This window comes from Sciurus carolinensis, chromosome 7 (assembly GCF_902686445.1).
Source record: "Sciurus carolinensis chromosome 7, mSciCar1.2, whole genome shotgun sequence".
Taxonomy (NCBI): Eukaryota; Metazoa; Chordata; class Mammalia; order Rodentia; family Sciuridae; genus Sciurus; species Sciurus carolinensis.
In genome coordinates, this window is record NC_062219.1 from 114,808,222 (window position 1) to 114,830,776 (window position 22,555).

Consider the following 22,555-nt stretch of genomic DNA (forward strand, 5'->3'; position numbering starts at 1 on the left):
CACTTTGCTCAAGCTGCCCGTGGTCACACACACGTCCCTCACTCTTGTCCTCGTTCTCCAAATCCTCGTCCTCTGAGGTGGATGAGGAACAGCAAAGGAATCAAGGCCATTTGTCCCTTTTGGTCCATGGGTGTGATTTAGCATAGTTCTTGGTCTAGATAGGGCTTGAGAGATCCTAGTGAGGGAGGGGAGGGAGGAGGAGGAGAAGGAGGGAGGAAGGGCGAACAGGTGGCACCTGCCAGGTGCCGCTCTGCAGCCCACTTCTGTGTGCTGGACACGTGACAGATGCGACCGTGCAGTCCCCGTGTTTAACAGATGTGTAGGGAGCACCTGTGGGTGAATGGTAGGTGGGGCACACCCTGGGGCGCCTTCAGCCTCGCAGGGGAGGAAGGATCTGAACACAGCTAAAGGTCCAGGCCTGTCTCCAGGCCAGCAACATGGCCCTGACTCACTGTCGATTGACTTGGCAAAGTGAGAAGTGGGTGGCAGGCTGTGTCTGCCTTTGTCGCCCTGCCTGTGACCTGCCCTCTTGGGAAGGGTCTGGGCTGCACCCTTAGACATCCTTTTAACAGGTGTCAATCGAGCGTCTCTGGAGAAGCAGGTGCAGGACTGCTTGGGATCATGAGCTCCCTCAACAGCCCCCGGTCTTGCTCCTGGCCCACCTGCTTCTCTCCTCTGTGCTGTGCTGTTTCTATGCTGGTGACACTCACGAGCATCACTCACCCACAGATGCGCGTGTGCACATGTGGACCATGTCGTTATTATCCTTTAAGAGGTGAAAATTGGAGCATGAACATGATCCCCCAAGGCCGCCTCTGCCTCCCACATGGCTAGCAGCCTCACCCACCCTCTCCCTGGGACGGTCTCGCACCTCCTCATGTCCTTTCCCTCTCTCCCTGTTTTGCTGAGCTGCCTTACAGAGAGCCTTTTCTTTCATCTTCTTTTTTTTTTTCTTCATGTGCCTGTTGCATTTGTCTCTCCCTGTGAGGTAGGTGTGTGCGTGTGTGTGTGTGTGCATGTGTGTGTGTGTGTGTGTGTGTGTAGAAGAAAGGGAGAGAGGGAGGCTATTCCCTTTTGGAGGCTTTCCCCTTGATTAAGCTATAGTTTCCTGCTAATGAATCACAAATGCAGCAGAGCTGATTTCAACTTCCTTGCAGAGACTGATGCATCGGTCTTGGCAGTATGAGACTTGGATATCTGAACAAGGCAAGAAAACTTACCCAGCACCCACGGGAACCTCCCCAGCACCCATGGGACCTCCCCAGGGCACCCACCTGCTCCTGCTCACCAGGTTGGTTGACTTCTGCTTGGCTTAGGACCATGTGTTGGCTTCACAGAGAGAAAGAGAGTTCTAGGCATCGGTGAACCTCTTGACCCAGATCCCTGTCCTTGAGGGTGTCACAAATCAACATGGTGGCTGAAGGTCAGCCATCAGCTTGGTGGTGCTCTGAACCTAAGGGGTAGGGAGAGAAGACAAGCTGATCTTCCTTCTTCTGGTCCTAGGCTCTGCATATCCACTTAGAGTACCTCCTTAAATTACTGCTCACCATACTTGTGGGGAGTCTGGATGGATTATTGCAGTACTAGAAATGAGGACACTGAAGCCCAGAGAGCAAGTAGCATCCCTGAGGCCAGCAGCTGGCGGGTCATCGAGTCGACAGATCTAGGCCTGCCTACTCTGTCTTTCCGCCTGAAATCATGTGACTCCTGGGGAAGGGAGATGCCGGGTACCTGGGTACCCACTTGGCATGCTGGGACTGCTGAGATAAAATTCCCCAATAAATCGAAGTCCTTGCTGGAGGCAGGGCTTGAGGAGACCCCAAGGTGCTCAGGTCATTCACCCAGGGATATGAGCTCTGGAAACTGGATCCTGACACCTATGCCCTCTTAAAGAAACTTACTGCATTAAGCTTCAGAGTTTCCAGTCAGAATATAGTGATGATGGTCTCCTTTGCCCAATGGACAAGAAGCTATCAGATTTCTTAAGTTACACAAAAGCAGATCAGTTGTGATCCTGCCTCCGCTTACACACTGATGGGTTTCCTCTCCAGGCTCCATCAGCAAGCCTGTTGGACCCAGACTCAGGGGCTCTACCTGGGAGCCACCACAACCGACGAAGTATGGGGTTGGTGGATAAGCGTCACAGCTTCCTCGCCTCTCTGGAAGATGACTTTGAGCACGAGTCCCCCCCAGATTTCTCCAAGGTTGAGCTAGAGTTCAGAGTGGTAACCTGCTCCTTGTCCTAACTGAGGTTATCTTCCTTGCCCTATATTCATTGTCACTGTGGGCTCTGCCTGGGTCATCCCCCTACAGCCCTCAAATTCTTGAATCAAGTTCTATTTCCAGGGAATGCAACCTAAGACAGCCACAATGCAAGTTAGGGAGCCTGAATCTGAACCCAGGACTCTAAGGCCACACACAATTTTTATCCTGCATTGTCACGTGAACATAAGCACACTAGCCCTCTTATGGATGGATGTGCATCACCCCAAATCTCTCTCTTCCAGGACTCAGAAGCCTCTCCGTGAAGTGGCGAGAAACCTGGGGCCTGCATTTGCCTTTTGAAGTGCAACTTACAGGTGTTGGTTTACAGCATGAACCAAACTAATTGAACCACTTCTCTCTGCTCATCTATAGCAGATTCAGCCTGTATTGTAGCTCTTTTTAGCCTATAACATCTACTATCTATCATCTATATATCTATCTATTATCTATCCAGCTATCATCAATCAATCATCTCTCTACCTACCTATCATCTATCATCTATCATCTGTCTACCATCTATCATCCATCATCTATCAATCACCTATCATCCACCTATCTACCTACCTATCTACCTATCCATCATCTATCTGTCATCTATTAATCAATCTATACCATCTATCAATCAATCAGTCATCTACCTACCTATTATCTATCATCTATCTACCTACCTACCTACCTTCCTATCATCTCAAATGCCATTGTAGAGCCCCTTCAGAGCAGAACTTTGGCCTCTGGTGGTCATCAGGCACCAACATCTGTTTTCACTGGGTCTGGGGTCTGACTTAACAACACTTCTCTTCTGTTGCTGACAGTTGACCAAGGTCCTCTACATTTGGGACCCGAGAAGCTCCAATAAGAAAAGCGTGATATGTTGGGGTCATTCCCCTTTACTCACCTCTTTGGTTTCAAGAAACCTCTCCTTGAGATCTCATTCTGTCTGGTCCAGCATACTACATCACCTGGGGCAGCAAGAGGTCACCCACTTGGCCATCTAGATGAGCCTGGACACCACTCCCGGACATCAGGGATGCCAGCTGGAGTTACCCACTGCTACCTGGTATCTACCAGGTACCCACTGCTTGTACCAGCAGATATTATCTAGATTCTTAGTTTCTCTTCTTTCTATTCTATTCTGTTCTCTCCACTTATTAGGTCTATTCCAAGTCAAACTGAGTGCTGAGGGTATTGCAAACCAGACAAATACCTTCTCTTCCCTGTGCTTGTGGTATGGAGGGGAAGGCAACTGAGTAAGCAGGAGCACTATGAGGTGCTAAGTCCTGAGACTGGGAAAGTACAGGGTGCTCTGGAGAATGTCATGGGGATTTCATATGTGATCTGGGTGTCTGTGATTCCTGAAGGCTTCCTGGAAGAAATGACATTTAGGCTAAGCTGAAACCTGGAGGATAGGAGGATTATCCAGGGGAATTGGACAATTAGATGGTGTAATTAGGAGAAAAATGTTCCAGGCAGCGGAAACAGAATGGGAAAGGTCCTGGCAAAGAGAGAGAGCATGATGCATTTAAAAATTTGAAAGAAGTACCACAGGGTTGCATGTTGGCTACGAGGCAGACGGGACTAGGGAGATGTGACACAGGGAATCCACCCTCCTGTACAGATTTTAAATCTCCAGAGAGTGAGAATCATGCTTCTTGTTGCTCTTATGAGTTCAGCTCAAAGCTGAACATGAATGTCTGAACAAACGGATTTATGAGGATAAAAATATTCATGCAACCAGACGAACTCCTAAAAATGCCTAAACCTTTCACTATTTGGGTTAAGTAGTAGCAAAGAATACAATTTTTTTGAAGCACATGACATTTGAGGTTGACCCATTTCCATCAACGTCAACTCCCTTGAGGTGGGAAAAGTATCTTCCTGACTCTCTGGGACTCTCGCTCAGCATTTTTCCAGAACCCTCTTAGACTTTACCTGGTTATTCTTCAGTTTCCCATGAATGACCCACCACAGTGGCTGGGAGTCCTCTGGCTCCTGGGTCCAAGGCTCAGTGATCTTTTGGAAATTGTACTTGGGAAAGACAGAGATGTCATGCCTAAGGTGGGGTCAGAAACAGCTGATGGCAGGGGTAAAATTCACACTCATTACTGTTCTCCCTTATAACTGGCGACCCTTCTGTTACTGGGATGCTTGAACACATGCATGCACACACATGCACACTTATAAAGGAATACAGGGTAGGTGGGCTTCCTTGTCTTGGGTTTTGCTCATGGAATGATGCTTTCTCCTCCCCCCTTGATCTTTATTCTACTTTTCAGTCATTTGCCCTAATGAAACTATCAGGCAGAACTAATCCAAACATGGGCTTAATTAATCAACATTTGGCGTCTATAACTACGTGCTCCAGTCCAAATTACTTGTGACAACTTTCTTAATACAAAACCAAAACATCTACAGGGAGGCAGTGGCTTGTCAGCTGCCTGGAGATCATGACTCTTCAATTTATCTCCTGTATTTTAATAAAGTTGCAATAAACCTTTAATTCTCAGGTTTGACAAGGAGCCTTTGGCTGATAAAAATAAAATGTCATTATTTTATTTTTAACACAATAGAGAAAAAATAAAGTGCTCTTGTGTCATGGACGTTTTCTCCCCAAGAACACACCCTGGACAGAGGGTGGATTCACACTCCAAATAGACCATCCTGTCAGGTGCCAGGCCCACAGGGTCTTGGCTCTGGTCAGCCAAGTCATCGAAGGTAGCTAGTTGGTGCCTTCCAGTATCTTTCAGAGACTAACCTGGGAATAGAAAGAAGAATCCAAAGAAGAATGATAATTTTCCTCTGTTTATTGCTTCACAGTTCACAGAACACTTTCATGCTACCAATCTCAGGTGCTCTCAGTCTCCCTGGGATGGAGGTGAGAGCCTTAGTCTGCTTCCTGCTGTGTTAATAGAACACCATGGATTGGGCAAATGATAAGCAGAGGGAGTTTATGCAGCTCACGGTTCTAAAAGCTGAAAAGTCCAAGTTCAAGGGCTACATCTGGAGAGGAACTTCTTGCTGCGTCATAACATGGAGAAGGACAGAGATGAGCGGCACGAGGCAGAGAAAGGAAATCCGGCAGACCCATCCTTTTTATCAGGAACTCACTGGAGCAATTACAGCATAATCCATTTTTGAGGGCAGAACCCTTGGGGCCTAATCACCTCTTAAATTTCCATCTCTTATACTGTTATATTGGCAATTACATCCCAACATGAGTTTGGCGGGGGCGGGGGATGTTCAGTCCATGGCAGCGAGGGAGGGATTCCCTTCTTCTTTTGACATCAATATTTCCTAAGTACATACTCCATGCTGGGAACTGGGCTCCCCACTGGAGATCTGGGGGTAGGCAAGGTAGACACGGTCTCTGCTGTGCGGGACACTTCAGTTGACCTCTCCCATCCCCCCGCTCCTGCCTGTCCTGCCCTTCCTTGTCCCACGGGCTGACCTTCATGGAGTCCATCACCTGGGCATCCTGCTCTCTCACATGCTGCTGGGCTTGGCTAACAGGAGGCAGGGGGTTGGAGGTGAGAGGAGGCAGAGGCTGAGACATTAATTCCCCAGTTTCCTCCCTCCTGGTCTTAGGCGGGCAGGGTCTGCTGTCCTCTGCCCAAGGTCTCAGCCTTGGTTTCTCCTGGGATAGCTACGACTCTCTCCAGATTCTCTAACCCCTCTCTTGCCCCGCCAGGTGTCAGAGGAAACAATGGCTCCACACTCTGGTTCCCTCCGGGTGCCTCAAGCTCTCAGAATCAATCAGCCCACTAGAATATGCCATCTGTTTTCTGCCAGGACACTGACTGGTCCACTTGGCTTTGTGTGACATATAGCCTGGTGCCCGTGGACCAAAAGGTTGCACAGATAATCAGCTGTCACGGTGGTACGTGCTGCGAAGGTTGGGTGCAGTGTTGTGCAGAGTGTGTAACAGGGCATGTGACTTTGGGGGATTGGGACGCATTTCCCTGCAGCAGGGCTTTTGAAGCTGAGACCAGAGCGCTGGGGCATACTGAGTCATGAGGATTGTAGGTTGGATGGGAATGGGGCCATTTTCCAGGCATGCTTGAAGCCCCCAAGGCTGGAAGAAGCTTTGTTCATTGGGGAAGACTGTCAGGACACAGGGTGATGGAACTTTTTTCAAAAGGCAAGAGATGATGGTGGCAGGAAGCCCTGCAGATCAAGGGGGAGAGGAGGGAAGGGCTAGGAGGCTGAGCCCACTGGGAGTCAGGGCCCGGGGTAGGGTGAGACAATGAGGCCCTGAGAACACAAACAATAAGCAGATGCCCACTCCCAGGGCATGTGGCAGCGCTGCCCCTGAAGTGAGCGCCCCTTAGATCTCACACCCCAAGTATCTTGATCGCCTCACCCACAGGAGTTCTGGAAATGACATCAAAAAAGACAATGTCAGGGGTGCAGACAAGGACAAGAAGCAGGAACACATGAACAGAGGAACACATTTGAGTGGGGACAATGCAGGGAGGAAAAGATTCCCCACAAGTCAGGACAATGTCCCATTTCTGCCATTGATATGTGACAATATGCAAGGGGCATTGCCAATCAGGGAAGGTTCGGGGTTCAGCTGTTAAGGGCCCTCTGCTCTACTGCACGCTGCCCGGGTGGCTGATGTTGAGTCTCCAGCCCTTCTAGAGATGGCCCTGATGCCATGTGGCCCAGCTCTCCCATCATGAATCCCACTCCAGTGGCCAGAGTCACCAGGCAAGTCCCAACGGGCTGCCCTTCCAAGTGCCTAGTGATCACTTCCCAGAAGCTGAGGACAGAGGCCAGACTTCTCTTTGGGTGCAATAAACTCTGCATGACTTGGGGGCCCTTTATGGAGAACCCCATCTCAGCTCACAGCCCACAGACCTGTGGGGACCTTTCTTAGACTGAGCTTGGAGCCTGGTGGGCACACACCATTTCCTTCCTTGTAGATGAAGGAACTTGGGGAGTTTCATCTGATTTTTAAAAAATGTATTTACTGCTTTGCTTTATTACAAAATTAACAAATGTGCATAGTAAATTTTTTTCTAACCACACAAAAATGTAGAATATAGAAAGTTCCCATCATACAACATAATCCAGAAGTATATATAGAACAGAAAGCTCCCCATAATTCAAAGAAATAACTCTACCTAAAAATTTGGTTTATATTTTTCCATTCTTTCTGTGCATATTTTAACATATAAATATGTAATTACTTTTAACAAAAATGATAGACTGTACATAGCACTTGGCAACTTGCTTCTCCCCCTAAACAATGTATCACAGACGTGACATAGAAATGCCACCACATATAAATGAGCCTCATTTTTCCAAGGACCAAATAATTTTCAAGTATGGATGGACCACAATGTATTTAACCAATCACTTATTAATGGGCTTTGCTAATTTTCTCTATTGCAAACAATGCTGTAATGAGTATCCTCTACATATGTAATTTGGCCCTGTGCTAATATTCTGTAGAGTTAATTCTTAAAAGGAGACTCGCTGGATTAAAGGATATGTGTATTTTGTAATGTGATAGATCTTGCCAAATCGTACTCTGAAAAGCTGATCCAATTTATACTCATATTAGCAATGTATGGGAGTGCTGATTCCCATCACCCTTGCCGACGGGTTATTATTAATCCTCTTTATAAATCCAAATATTTAAAGGGAAATCAACATTATTCCCTACCCTTTCCTGATGGCTGCCAACTCCTCTCTCAGGGGTGCCCACCAGCCTCCTGAAGTGGGGCGGGGAAATCTTCCCTGTCTGAGCCCCAATCTGCCCAGAAAGGCCAAACGCTCAGGTAAAGCAGTCAAATGGGAACTTATTTAATATTTTGTTCATGTGGACACTTGCTATAAGGTTCAACATTAGAAACCTATCCCCTGGGCTTGCCTAATGCACCCATGATTTTTTCCCCAGTTAGATGATTAGTTTTCTGCTGCTGAGCAAAACATTCTCACACATTTATCAACTTAAAACAACCAAAATTTATGACTTCACAGTTTCTGGAGGTCCGAAGCCCATGCACAGCACAGCTGGGTTCTCTGCTAGGGTCCCATCAGACTGAAATCAAGATGTCAGCCAGGGCTGCAACCCCATCTGAGGTTCAGGGTGCTCTGCCAAGCTCCTTCAGGCTGCTGGCAGAACTCCATTCCCTGGACTTTCAGGACCAAAATCCCATTTTCTTTCTGGTCTCCAGCTGGAAATCACACCCAGTTCCTAATGGCCCCAGGTCCCCTTGCATGGGCAGCCTGTGGAAGAGTCTCTCTTCAGGAGGCTACAAAACAGGTCACAGTACCTGGGGGAGTGAGGGGTCACCTCTGCCATATAATGTAACCTAATCACTGGAGCCTGGGGCTCCAGTGACACTCCAGAAACCCCCAAGTGACGCTCATGCTTCTGGACTTGGGACAAGATTTTGTGTAATGAAGGCCTAGAACTCCATTCCAGGGGGACTTTTAGATCTCAATTTACATTGTTGCCCCAAGAAATTGTGGGAAGTTCATCCCCAGCTAGGGGACCTTGGAAAGGAGGACTGTTCGACCTGTGCCAGGTGAAAACCCAGAGCCCTTGTCTTCTTTCAGGGCAGGGAGGCTGGCTGGGAGGAGCTGCGGGGGCAGAGTTCGTGAAGGCAGGTGAGCGGGTAGAGGCAGAACAGAGGAGGCTCTGAGGGGCCTGAGGGCTTCCCACACCCAATAGGGAGGCTGGGAAGAGGCAGAGGGATGGCAGCAGGGCCTCTGCCTCCTGGGAGCTGCCAATGGCCGCCCAGGGCTGCTTCATTAATAGCAACCCAATCGCAGGGCCTGCTGCAGCCCACACAGCGTGTTCACGCATCATCCTCCCAGGGGACATCCTGACCCTGGTTTTACAGGTGAGCGAACAATGGTCCTCAGGGTGTAGGAGCGGTGGACCCCATGGGTGCTGCCCTGAAGCCACATGAGAAGCTGATTGGGGGACACTGAGGAGGGTCCTTTGCATTCCAGAGTGTTGTGCCCCTCTGAATAAGAAGAGGACGGGAGTGGGTAGTGGGGGCAATGGCTGAAACTGTGGTCCCTGGGAGACCAAGGAGAAGCCCCCATTCCCCTACAGGGAAGATTCTCTGGGTGACAGGGCACACAACTATTGCATTGGTACCTCCTGTTTGCATTCTAGGAGGAAGCAGACAACATGTAGAACTGACACAAGAAGGGGGCTTTATAAGATACTTGTGTCCCTGATCATCACTGGAAGGAACTGGACACCAAAGACAATCAGAAGGACCCATCACTGTCCCTTGGAGCAAGCGTAAGGCACGAGGGATGCTCCAGTTCTTCCCAGGGTCCAGCACATGTGTGTGTGTACACGTACACACGCCCAGCACACACACAGGGACACACAGAGACACAGACACATGCACAGCACCATCTCCCCATTTCCTTTATCCTACATCTGCATTCTCCACCCCTCCACCCCAACATCCAGAGACAGGAGAAGAATGGCTCGCACGGCCGTGGATGCTGGTGGCAAACCATCATACTGCACGAAAACAGAAATACAGCAAACTTCAGTTGTCAAATTTCTCTCCAGCCAAACCAGATCAGGCAAGCCCTGGGCTTGGCTCCAGAGCCCCTGGACTCACTGGCTGTGTGCCTCCGGGCCAGGCTTTGTGACCTCTCAGAAGTCAGCTTCCTCATGTGAAATATGGGCAGGATCCCTGCTGGGTCGATGGCAGACTTGGCTGAAGTGATACATGGAAATGGGCTTGGGAAACCATGAGGTAAGCTGTTCCGTGGAAGCCAAGTGGACGCGGCAAGACTCCATTGCAGACGTGGTTAATGGGCATACGCCCAGCATCCTGCGGGCAGTGCAGTCCTTGGCCAGCCATGCCAGTTCAGGGAGACTTCTGAGAAGGAAGCTCCCTTCCTAGCATCCCAGGCTGCCCGCCTGGCCCAGGGCTCGTACCCCCACTGCGCGCTGAGGAAAGCAGCGGCCAGGATGGTGCCGATTACACGCTCATCTCCTCGGCCAGGATGCCTGGTGTCTTCCACCAGCTCAGCTCCCACTCTCGGCTTCCCCGACTGGCTGTCCTCTTGAGGACTCAGCCTGTTTTCAAGTTGTTACCAAAGTCCCAGGCATGCTGTTCCAAGAAAGGGACAAAAGAGAGCTAGCAGAAATTCCCTCGCAGGGCTCCCAGGCTGCCCGCGCGCTCAGGGCTCGTTCACAGGGCCTGGCGCATCCGCGGCTTGCCAAGCGCGGCCCTGGGCTTGGGGTGCTGACGTGGAAAGACAGGTCCCAGCTCTCAGGAAGGCCGGGGAGGGAGAGGGCCACAGACCCCAAGCACACGCTCCCGGCTGTGAGAGATGGAGACGTATCAGAGTAGGGGGCAGGGTCACCACGAGGGGCTTCACAGAGGACGCCTGCTGGGGTTGACACGAGAGGGACTTGCCAGGTGCAGACAGATCCTGGTGGTGAGGAGGGGTCATCCAGATAGAAGGAACGCATGTCAAAGGCCAGGGGTTGAGGGACGGCATGGGGGTGGGGTGGATATGTCCCCCATGTGTCCATCCTGTTCCCAGCTGGACTGTAAACCCCTTGAGGGCAGAGACTATACATTTTGATTCGAGCTGGTGGGACTCAATAGACATTGACTGAGAGTATGCCATACATAGGACCCTGTCTGTTTCCTAAGGAGCCGTCAGAGGGAGCTTCCCGCCCTACGGGCATTCCCAGTCTAAGAGGGGAGACAGATGTCCCCACTCAGAACCACCAAGCAAGGTGCAAGGAGCGAGGGCTGGGGACCGAGGGTGGGCTGGAGAAGCAATCAATGCCAACCAGGAGGGACCAGGGAAAGTTTATAGAGGAGGTGGTGTTGAGCGGGCTTTTAAATGTCAACAGGAAAGATGGTGGGAAGTTTATCTTCACAAGTGGAAGGGCTGGCATATGTGAAGCCCCAGGGTTTGAAAAATGCAGGTCATTTCTGGAATAGTGATGAGAGTCCTGGGGTGGTGATGGTAGGCACATGGGTTGCGAGTTTGAATTTATTCTTGTAAATGGAACAGGGATTACATAACATTGTAATCCCCTACATAACATTGACTGTGAGCTGGTCTCTTGCATATTATATATAATCACATATTTTACATATACTAACTGATATTGCCTTTATAGCACCGGGAGATAGAGTCTATTATAGTCCCCAAGGAATGTGAGGCACAGAGAGGTGAGGTAACTTGTTAGAGGTCACACAGATAACAAGTAGTGGAGAAAGAAACTGAACTTGGCCATTAAGATCCAGAGTCCATGTTCTGAGTGACACACTTCTCAGCAGATGATCAAAGGTGGCGGAGACGGTGAAACGCCTGTCTGCTGTCACCGCCTTCCTCTTGGTGGAAAGTCCCTGAGCTTGTTTGGGTGTCAACCCCTCCCTGAGACTCTAGGGTAAACCTACTTAGTTTAAACCAATTCTGGTAATTGAGAGGTGACTGCCTCTGCCAGTCACTGGTTTAGAAAAAGGCGTAGAATCTAATCCTGACCAAAGAGAGGAGAGGATTCTGCAGGGAGGTGAGAGAGACGCCAGGGAGGACGTGGCTTGCCTCCTGTGCTGTGATGGTGTTAGGCCTAGAGGTGGCCCCCTGAGCCCCAGCAGTCATCTCCCCACTGGGAGGGAAGCTGGCCCAGCCTGCTGAAGAAGGATTGGAAGGAGGGGAGAGGCAGGGATGACCCACCCAGCCATTAACTGGACCACCGAGGGCGTCCTGCTACTCTGGGGCCTCCTGTGGTGGGAGATCATGAATCTCCCTGGCTCATGCCAGTCAAGGTGAGGGTTTCTGTTACTTGCAGCCCAAAGCATCCTCTGATGCTTACAGAGATAGGCCATCAAGGCATTTCCTCAAAGTCTGGTGGGGTGTCTTGTACCCAGGCAGCCACAGCTATGGAGAGGATCCCACCACCGCAGATCCCAGGTGGAAGCTCCAATGCATCCCAAGCTGGGGCTCCCCACTCCACCGCAGAAGACACAATTGTGTGTAGGGGTGCTGGGAGTCAACCATTGGGGTTCTAGGTATGGTTCTACCTCCAACTTGCTGTGTGACATTGGGGAACCATGCCCTTCTTGGGGTCTTAGCTTCATTGCCTGTCAAAGGAGCCAGGGGGGCCAGATGTTCTCTTAGGGCACCCCAGCTCTTTGGTTCCTTGTTACTTGCAGCCCAAAGCATCCTCTGATGAATCATCATCTGTCTAAATCGTCATGTGTCTAAATCATTAAGCAGCTCTACTGAGAACTAAGAAGTGGGCGATGGTGGTGGTGACTGAAGTTAGACAATTTGTTGCATTGAGTACCTTTGTGTCACTGAGACAACTGTGTTTGCTATAGAAAGGGTGCAGAAGGATTTGGAAGTGCCCTACTCTCCTAGAGAGCAGGGAGTAGGGCATGGGGAGATGATGGAGTTGAAAGCGACTCTCACCAAACTTGCCTGGTGCATGGGCTCTGAGGACCACGGGGGGTAGGGAGTGGCAGGGGGCAGGCCTGAGAGCCAGCTGCTGTGGCCTGCCTCCTGCTCATGTATCCTGGAGATGCAAGAGTGTCACCAATCCTATAGCACCAGAAATGCTGGATGGCTGTCGCCCGTGGCATCTGCTGACCTTCACATCCAAAGTAACAATTAGGCTACACTTCAAGATGCAAAATATTTCTTCAGCGTTCCTCTCTGGCCTTTCTTTTGTCCCCCTGACCTTGCCTTCCTCCAGGACTTGGCTAATTGTTGCTGTTGTTTGGACACCGGGATACCCTTCACTCATTTCCACCCCGATATTTGACTCTGGCTATTCCACCCAGGTCTGTTCTTCCTGAGCATGCTCTGAAATTGCCTTTTCCCGTTTCGAATCCCAGTCCACCCACACTGCTGTTTTCCAAGCTGATTGGTATCAGATAAGTGTCAGAAAGGCAACCCGACTTAACAAATTCACACTGAATTATGAATGACTGCTGGGGTTTTTGCTAAAATTACATCCTTCTCTTTTCCTTTCTTCTCTTCCTCCTTCCCTCCCCCTTTATCACTTTTGAAAGTTTACTAAATGGAATTAATCTCTAATTGTCAAAAATATTGGGTACCATAAGAAAAGTAAAGAGACCACTTTTTTGTCAGGGTAAAAAAAAATTGAAGGTGGTAGGCCTTGAGCTGTGTATTCAGCTTTCTCTTACGTACCTGCTTTTTGTTAATCTCGGAAACATCCCGCACAGCTGGCACGTAAACCTGGCTCCCAGAAGCTACAGGTCCAGCCCGCTGAGTCTGACGGTGTGAACAGCATCCTGAAGTTGTTATCCAGGCTCGCAGAAGTGGAAGAGGATGTCACTGTGATGGTGTCTGAACCATGAAGGAACGAGGGAGACCCAGCTGGCGGACGGGGTTCTGGGTTAGCACCAGCCCCTTGGTTGCCTCGCACACATGGTGTGCTCTCCATCAGCTAGTTGCTGTTACACACACTCGCCCATCAATCCCGGGGCGCACAGCACGCACTAGGCACTAGCATGAGCGGTCAGAACCTTCTCCAGGACTTATCAGGACCAGGGGCAGGTTTCCAACCCGGCAGTGGTGACTCTAGAGCCTGAAGTTATGACCCTGATACCACTTGGAGTCTGTGATACAGGTGGCGTTTGCCCCTTGTACCCCAGCCCTGGCTCAGGGTAGTTTAGGGCCCCACCTGTGCCTGACTCTCTCCTATCCTTCCTGTCACCGTGGCCTGGCCCGTGATCTCTCCATCCTGTCTTCTGAATTGAAAACCTAATTCACCAAGGTCAAGTTATAAAAAGTGAGTGCTGTACTTCAGTTATTGAACAAACACCTCCAGCTTGCTGCTCCATGTCTAGAGACTATGCCGAGGAGAAAGATCAATACCATATGGCCCTCCCTCAAGGAGCCCAGAGTCAAGTTCAAAAGATGAGTGTAAATAACTATAATGCTGGATAGAGAGGGGTGGGCGAGAAAAGAAGGGCGAGGAAGAGAGAACAGCCCGGGGGTCTGCTCTGGAGGGGATAATGTAGCTTTGAGCTTGACTTTGATGCCCGTGCAGAGGGAAAGAGCAGTCCCGCTGGCAGAAACGGCAGGAGCGATGGCCTAGAGTGGAAAGGCACGAGCGGATTTGAGGGACAGAAGGTGAAAATGAAGCCCGTTCAGCTGGGGCAACCGGGAGAAGCAGCCAGGGCAGCTGGCAGGGAGCAGGAGCTGGGCTTTACTAAAGACGGCTGACTGCTGGAGTTGGCTTTGACTCCTAGGTGCCTTGTGCACCAGCCGCAGCACTTGGGATCGTTGGTTCTAAAGTGGGCTCTCTACCTACCTGGGAGGCACGCAGCGACGTGCTGGAAGCCCCAGAGCCACAGGGTGATCGTTGTGTGTCTTCTTGGAGCAATATTTTTATTTGATAGATACTGTTTTAAAACACTGCTTTCACATGAATACAAATATGGGTAAATTATGGCATAGAATACAACATTTGCTATCATTTTCTCAGCTAAAACAGGAACCTTCAAATGGACCATTTTGGGCTACAACTAGAAGTGACAGCTAAAATAGTCAACCTGGTAGGAACAGCAACCAATCGGAACTGGAGCAGGGTCTTGGAGGACCCCTGGCAACACCAGGGATTAACCCTTGAGTCCCTGGGTGGTGGGGAGGGCTGGAGCCCTGGGGGAGGAATGGGGTGCAGCAGGGAAGGGGTGCAGAAGAGGAGGTGTGCTGTGGGAGGAGCTAGAACAGCAGCTCTTTATCGATTGGTAGGGAAGGTTCAGGATTTTAACAACCGGCTGGATATCTGCCCTGGATACACTGACTCTTGTCTTTCATTAGCTAAATGTTGAAGGAAACTTGGACACACGTGTTTCAATTTAAGGGATAACTCCATGTGGTAGTTAGTGACCTGAGGGTAGGGAAGAAATTTTCCAAGGTACAGCACGACCCTGGGGGCCTCCCAACTCACCCAGTCCAGGTGACCATCTCCTTGGTCCTTGAGGCTTACCTGGGCTATCCAGTACTACAGAGGCAGGTGAGTTCCCATCTCCGAGCTGTGGTCTCCCACTCCTCCCGGCAATACCATCTTCCTGTAAGAGAGCAAAGCCCTCTCCGTAGGATCGCCCAGGTTCACCTATAAATATTTTTCTTGCAAGTGCTTCAGAGGAAAAAAAAATCAGACTCTTAGCAATACATCAAGGATACTTGAATGCATTTGAAATATAATGAGCATGGAGTCATAAAAGACATGCCTCATAAGAATCTTTTGAAAGAAGAAATAAAACAAATGATCCTGCCTTTGTATCTTGCCCCTTTGAGGCAGCAATGAATCCCCTGGTACTTTCCCCAAATCACAAACTCAGGGATAAATTACAATTAGTAATTAGGTGCTTGCCTGGGATTCCCCTGCCAACGTTCAGCAGGAAACCTCCCAGCTCCAGTGTGGCCACTCTGGGCAGCGTCTCTCTGCCCAGGCTAGTGAGAAGGCAGAGACTCTGAGCCCTTCCCGGATGGAGCAACCTCCAAGACACAGGGGGAGCGTGCTGTGTAAAGTCCTTTTGGTCAGTCTGCGCTGGAGCTGGCCTAGGACCCAGTTCTGGCCTGGGAGATAAAAAAGTCCATCTGCTGTGGCTTCTGGGACAGGCTTTGCTCTCACCTAAAAAGGGGAAGATGGAGAGTGGGTGCTTTTGCCTGCCCTTCTTGGCTGCTGTGGACGCTGCCCCGAGTGAGACAGTGACTCCCGGGGGGCAGGGTCGGTGGGTGAAGACTCCTTCACGGACTCCTACCATGTGCTACTGCTCCACCAGAGATCACCCACCACTGCCAGCTTCTTGGTGACAGAGGAAACACCTAGTTGACCCTGATTTTAGTCACATGATCCTACTTAAAGCCCAAAGCATCCCATCTCCATCAGGACAAAGGAGGCTGCTGCCGGAGCACACTGATTCACGGATCTCAATGGTTCTGCACAAAAGCTTGATTTCTCATTCCCTTAAAACCATGGTGTGTTGGGCAGCCCTCCTTCATCTGTGGCCATGTCTAAGTGACCTCCAAGGTCATTGAGACAGAGGAAGGGAGAACTCCGGGGTTTCCAGGGCTGTCCTGAAGGCTAGTCCTGGAAATGACTCATGTCACTTCTGCCCACATCCATGGACTTGGCCCTGTGAAACTTAATGGAGGCCTGAGAAATGAAGTCTCCTGGTGGGGACACACAGTATTGTCTGTCCCCATCTTCCTAATTGGCGCACTGCCACATCTGTTCTTCTGTCAGAATGCCTTTCACTTCTTCAGCAAATATTTATTGAGCTTACTTGTGGAAGGTGAGCTGTAGGGAATAAAGAGGGGAGGCCGGTCAGCTCTGCACCTCTGACCTCAGAATCCTGACACACAGGAAACACTAAACAGATTAGTACACACCACACACACACACACACACACACACACACACACACACATGCTTGAATCCATGATCACATCTGTCTTCAAGAAGCTTAGCATTCAGCTGGGAGTCAGATGACGATGTGTTCACAGTGGAAGGTGTCCTCTCAGAGGTGACAGTGTAGGGTTGGGGTTTGTTGGGCTCAGAGGCACAAAGAGGAGTTTGGATCAAGAGTCAGGGAACTCTCCAGACAGGAGACAGACGTGGCTGGGATCTTGCAGGATGAAGAATTTGCTTAGCAGAGAAAGAGGGTGCAGAGGGAAGTCTGGGGCATCTGACATCATGTTTGAGTTCAGGCACTGTAGAAGGCCTGGTCAGTGGCCATGGCCAGGGTGCCCCTGTGCCTCTGGAGGCAGGTAGAGGCTTGGAGGGGCAGGGTCCAGAGGCAGGGTGGAGGATGCCAGGCTCTCAGGCCCAGGTTCTCAACCATGGCTGCACGTCAGCATTGCTTAGGTATCATTGACCAAAATACCCATGATCGGGCTTCACTCCAAACCAAACGAACAAGATCCTCTAGGCTGGGACCTGGGCATTAGTGCTCCTAAAAAGCCTCCAGAGGATTCAAAGAGACAGCCAGGACTGAGCACCACTGTTTTCAAGAGGGTGGGGGGACTGTTTGTAGAGTCTTATTTGTCTCCTCTGAGATTGTGACAGAGCCTGGTAGAAACACCTACTCCCTCCCTCTCCCTCACTAGTCTCTGACTCCTTAAAGAAAAGACCTTTATGATCATGTGGGAGAAAAGCACGTGGAAACATCCCTGTCCCCTTTGCTTGTTGTTCCTTCTCTGCCTGGGTGGTCCCCCTCCCTTACCTGCAGCACCCTGGGGTCTGAGAAGCAGCTGTGTTGACAGCTGGCAGGAAGTTTCCCAGCCTCCTGAGGCTCCTGACAGAGGCAGGGCTGGTGCCAGTCTCGTCACTGATTAATTACAGACAGAGGGAAGCCCATCCAGAGGTGGCCAGAGTTCCTGCTCCTGGGCCTGGCTCCACGCACAGCCACCTCCTCTTCCACGCAGTACGCTGGCCTGTTCCCTGAGCCTGTCAGGCCTGCTGATGGCGGGAGGCACCTCTGCAGGTGCTGTGGTGTGGATATATCTGAGTGTGCTCTTCAAAGGTCCCTGTGCTGGAAGCTTGGTCTCTAGGGTGGCGATGTTGGGAGGTGAAGTGTTGGGATCTTTGAGCCGAGAGACCTAGTGCAAGGTAAGTAGGTCATGGCCCTTGGAAGGGATTAATGTCGTTTTTGTGGGACCTGGTTAGTTCCTGTGAAAGAGGGTTGTTATAAAAACAGCGAAACTGGCTGACTGTGGTCATCACGCCTGTAATCCCAGCGACTTGGGACGCTGAGGCAGGAGGATCTCAAGTCAAAAGCCAGCCTCGGCAGGTTAGCAAGACCCTGTCTCAAAATAAAAAATGGAAAGCAGGGGACGGAGCTCAGCAGTAGAGCACCCTGGTTTAATTTCCAGTACAGACCCCCCTACACCCAGCCAGCCTGACCTTTGAATCTCTTGGTGCTGCGTGTATGCCATCTTGTCCTCACACACCGCCACCTAGCGCCACATGGTGCTGCAGCCAGGAGGGCCCTCACCAGAGCTGGGGCCATGCTGGTTAAACTTTCAGCCCCTAACCTGCGAACTAAGTGAGCATCTTTTCTTTCTAATGTACCCTGCTCCTGGTATCTTTTTTTTCTTTTTTTCTTTTTATAGTAACAGAAAATCAAAAAATACAGCAAGATTCTGACCAAGGCTGCATATTCCAGATTTGGTCATTTCTTCCTCAGATATTTATGGGTTCTTTGATTTGTGATTCACTCTGTTCACTTAGACTCTGCCACCTCGGACGACTTCCCCTCTCTCATTCTGCAGCAGGTTTACTGCGCTGTTTGCTTCCTCTGGATCTGAACATGTTCCCAGGATGCAGACTCATTTGCTGCCGGCCCACAGGGCATGTGCTACAGGGACAGTCCTACAGTGCATCTGAAGGTACGGAGTTGTTCTGTTCTCATTCACTGGCAGGTGTGGCCCGTGGCAGCATCTCAGTCTCTGGAGGTCTCCTCTGAAGTCCAGCCCCTTCGTACTACACGTTACAGCGTGTGTAGGAGGCCTTGGTTCCGAGGCACTGCAGTTGATCCCGCCAACTGGGTAGCACTGTTCTTGCTCTGGACCTCCAGTTTTTGAATGGTCTCTATCCTGCCTTTATCCTTCACCCAACTACTTATTGGGCGAATGGGTTAAGCATCTACCCGTTGCTATGAGCTGGCATGCGGAGGTGGGCGTGGCCTCTATCCAAGGAGTCACAGGATAGCAGGAGCCGTGACCTAGAACAGCCAGCAGAGGAGAGACAGGGGGCTGATTTCAGTTCTAGAGGAAGATAGCCATGAACTCTTACCACCAGCCTGTGATGACCTTCCCCCTTGGTGGAAACCAGACCAGTGGCTTTTCAAACGGGGTTCCTTGGCTGCAGGGGATCTGTGAGGTCTGGTCTCCACACCCTCTTCAATGACAGCAGGTTCTTTTGGATCTGCTTTTTGTTTGTTTGTTTGTTGTTTTTTGGCTTCCTAGCTTTATTTTATGACCTGTTAATTTTGAAAAAATTATCTCAGTGATATTTGAAGAAAGTAGAGAGATGTTACCTAAATTGTACACACACACACACACACACACACACACACACAGAGTTCCCTTTTTTCATCTCCTCACCAATACATATTCCCTTTTGTCTTTTTGAAAATAGCTATTCTAAGAGAAGTGACGTTATGTCTCATTATGGGTTTTTAATTTTTAAAATTTTTAAAATTTTATTTGTTCTAATCAGTTGTACATGACAGTGGAATGCATTTATGTACTTTGATAGGTCATACCTAGACAGACTGTGATCTCTCATTTTTCTAATTATATGTATTGCAGGATCACATTGGTCATGCAGTCATCCAGGTACACGAGGTAATAATGCCTGTTTCACTCGACTATCATTCCTTCCCCCATACTCCTTCCCCTCCCTTCACTCCCCTCTACCTAATAAAAAGTAACTCTAGTCTTCCCTATCCCCCTTCCCTTATTGTGAATTAGCATCCACATATCAGAAACATTTGACCTTTGGTTTTTTGAGTTTGGCTTATTTCACTTAGCATGATATTTTCTAACTCCTTCCATTTACCAGCAGATGCCAGAACTTCATTCTTCTTTAAAGTTGAGTAATATTCCCATATATATATATATATACCACTTTTTCTTTATCCATTCGTACATTGAAAGGCATGTTGGTTCCACATGCTAGCTGTGGTGAATTGAGCTGCTATAAACATTGATGTGATTGTGTTGCTGTAGTGTGTCGAATCTGTTTTTTATACTGTAGTTCTGTGTAAGATCTAGTGATGCCCAAATATTTAGTCAAACTTTATTCTGAATATCCCTGGGAATGTTTTCTGGACAAGGTTTATATTTAAACTGGTGGAATTTGATCGCAGATTGCCCATTTAACAGGGTGGGCCTCATCCAACTAGTCGAAAGCCATAAAAGAACATGTACCAACCTCCCCCAAGGGAGAAAGAAGTCAGCTTGCACACAGCCTTTGGTCTTGAGAAGCAACATTCTCCCACCTGAAGATTTTGGACATGACATCCTCCATTACTACATGAGTCAGTTCCCCATAAGAAATTCATTTCTTTAGATTTACACATCCTGTTGGTTCCGTTTCTGCTGAGAACCCTGACTAATATAGTTTCATTTGAACAGAACTTTCAAAACCACCAGGCTAACTGACCCTGAGGTCTTTTCCAGTTCCATTCATTTGTCATGGTAGGTGTTCCTGTCCTGAATTTAATCCACGGGCCTGCTTCTGACACTTGGTGCCACTCTGGCCTTTGGATATGACCTCCTCCCGGGTTCCAGGTGTCTGCCTGGCCTGGGCCCCGGTTGTCTGGTCCTGGCTTAATAGAGGTTGCAATTTCGACATCCCTGGTGAGTCACTGTCTTGGAAGTGTGTCGCAGACATCATCTCCAGGAAGTTTTACGACCCCATTTAACAGATGAGGATGTTGGCGGTAGCATGGCTTAGATCCCTTGTCCAGGTCACACGGTTAGTAAATGGTACCCCAAGAGAGGAATGTCTTTGGACTTAAAATCCCAGGTGTTCTCCTCTGTCCCTGCAGCCCGGCCATTTAATCCACTGCATGACAGACCTCTAGCCCTTCACTCTCCCCACAGCAGAGATGAGCACTTGTTCCCCAATTTCCAGAATGAGCACATGGGGGGGACTCTGCAGCCTCAAAGGTGACCTCAGAGGAACCGCGGCAGCTGCTGCTCAGGCGGGCACCCTCTGGAGTTGGCTAGGCATTGGGTTCTTGCTGGCAGAGTGTCCGTGATTCATGGCCATGTGGGGACTTTACGAGCCTGTGATAAAACAGTAATCATCAGCTGTGAGGTTGACATGAGATTATGGAGCCGTGAGGTTGAATTGAGTTACTGTGCTTTCCTGCAACCAGCAGGAGGAGAGCGGTGCCCGCCCCGCCAGGGAGCAGGGATGCTGTGCTGGGGTCCCACATGGCCACCTGTCCTGGGATAGGGCTGGGGAGGGGTGGGGGGCTTGAGACGCCCCACTTCAGGGGCTGTGTGTGTGTGTGTGTGTGTGGATGGGGGACCTGGGGCACGCTCCCCCATGCCACAGCTGGTCCCTTCCACACTCTTTACCACACCTAAGAGCAGTGACCAGCAAGACGTGGCCCTGGGACACACTGCACCAGTGCGAGACTGCGCTCGCTTTCCCGCTGTGTCCCTCAATCTGCCTGCAGCTGAAGGACCCGGTTCCTTCCATTCCCTTCTAGTGACCACGCTATCTCTCTGTCTGGCTCTGCGTTCCTGCCATGGGTGGCTGGGCCGAGGACTGTCCTCCAGCCTCTCACTGAGCCCTCCCTGCTCAGGATGCGCGCGTCTCGAAGCTTTGAACTCGGTTCTACTGTGCGGCTGTCTGGCGTCTGTGCCTTCCAAGTGGAGAGCCAAGGGTCGCCCCAGGCTGCCTTTCCCTGGAAGGCAGGGGCCGGGTCGGGGGCACAGGCACAAGGTCAGGCTCCAGTGCCAACGGGGTGGTCGGGGAAGCGTGAACTGGACACGGGTCAGACAAAAGCCACAAGGGCATCTGCCAGCTTAGACAGATGGCATCTGCCTTCTTCCCCTGTGCGGGACCTGGGGGGAGGCTGGACAGCTAGTGGGGGGTCCCCTGACGGCAGACTGTGAACACGCACCTCCCGCCTCCTTCATTTCCTTTAGGGCAGCGTTGCTAGTCACTCTGGTGCTGGGACCCAGCTTAAGTGGGGGGCTCTCAATACACTGCTGTGGCCTCTCTGCTGCCTGGTTACTCTCCTACCACAGCTTACTCTCAGCACAACAGGAATGCTGATCCTGCTCGAAGTTATCTGTTTGCCACTCAAAACCCTGTCATGGCTCCCCTCTTCCCTCAGAGTGAGAGCCAACATCTGTCCAGTGGCCACAGGGCTCCTTCTGAGGGGTTCCATCACTTCTGGCCCTCTCCTCCCAGCACCCCTCTGCTCCCCGTCTTCAAACACATCCGCTTAGTGAGACTGACCGCTGTCCTTTTCAAAATGGTCACACAACCTCCTCTACACCCCAGCTTCCCCAGAGGCCATAGTTATTTTCAGTCTTTCCTAACACACTATAAAATATACTTATTTGCTATATTAACTATGGTCTGGCTCCTCTAAGAGCTATAAACTCCAAGAAAGCAGGGATTGTCACTGATATGTATCAATTGTGTAGTAGATGCTCAATTAATGTTTGGGGGATAAATGAACAGTCCCTCCCTCCAATGAACCAGGGACTCTTCGAGGACTGGAACTGCCTTTTCACCATTAGATTGGAAGGTTCCCGAAGGCAGAGA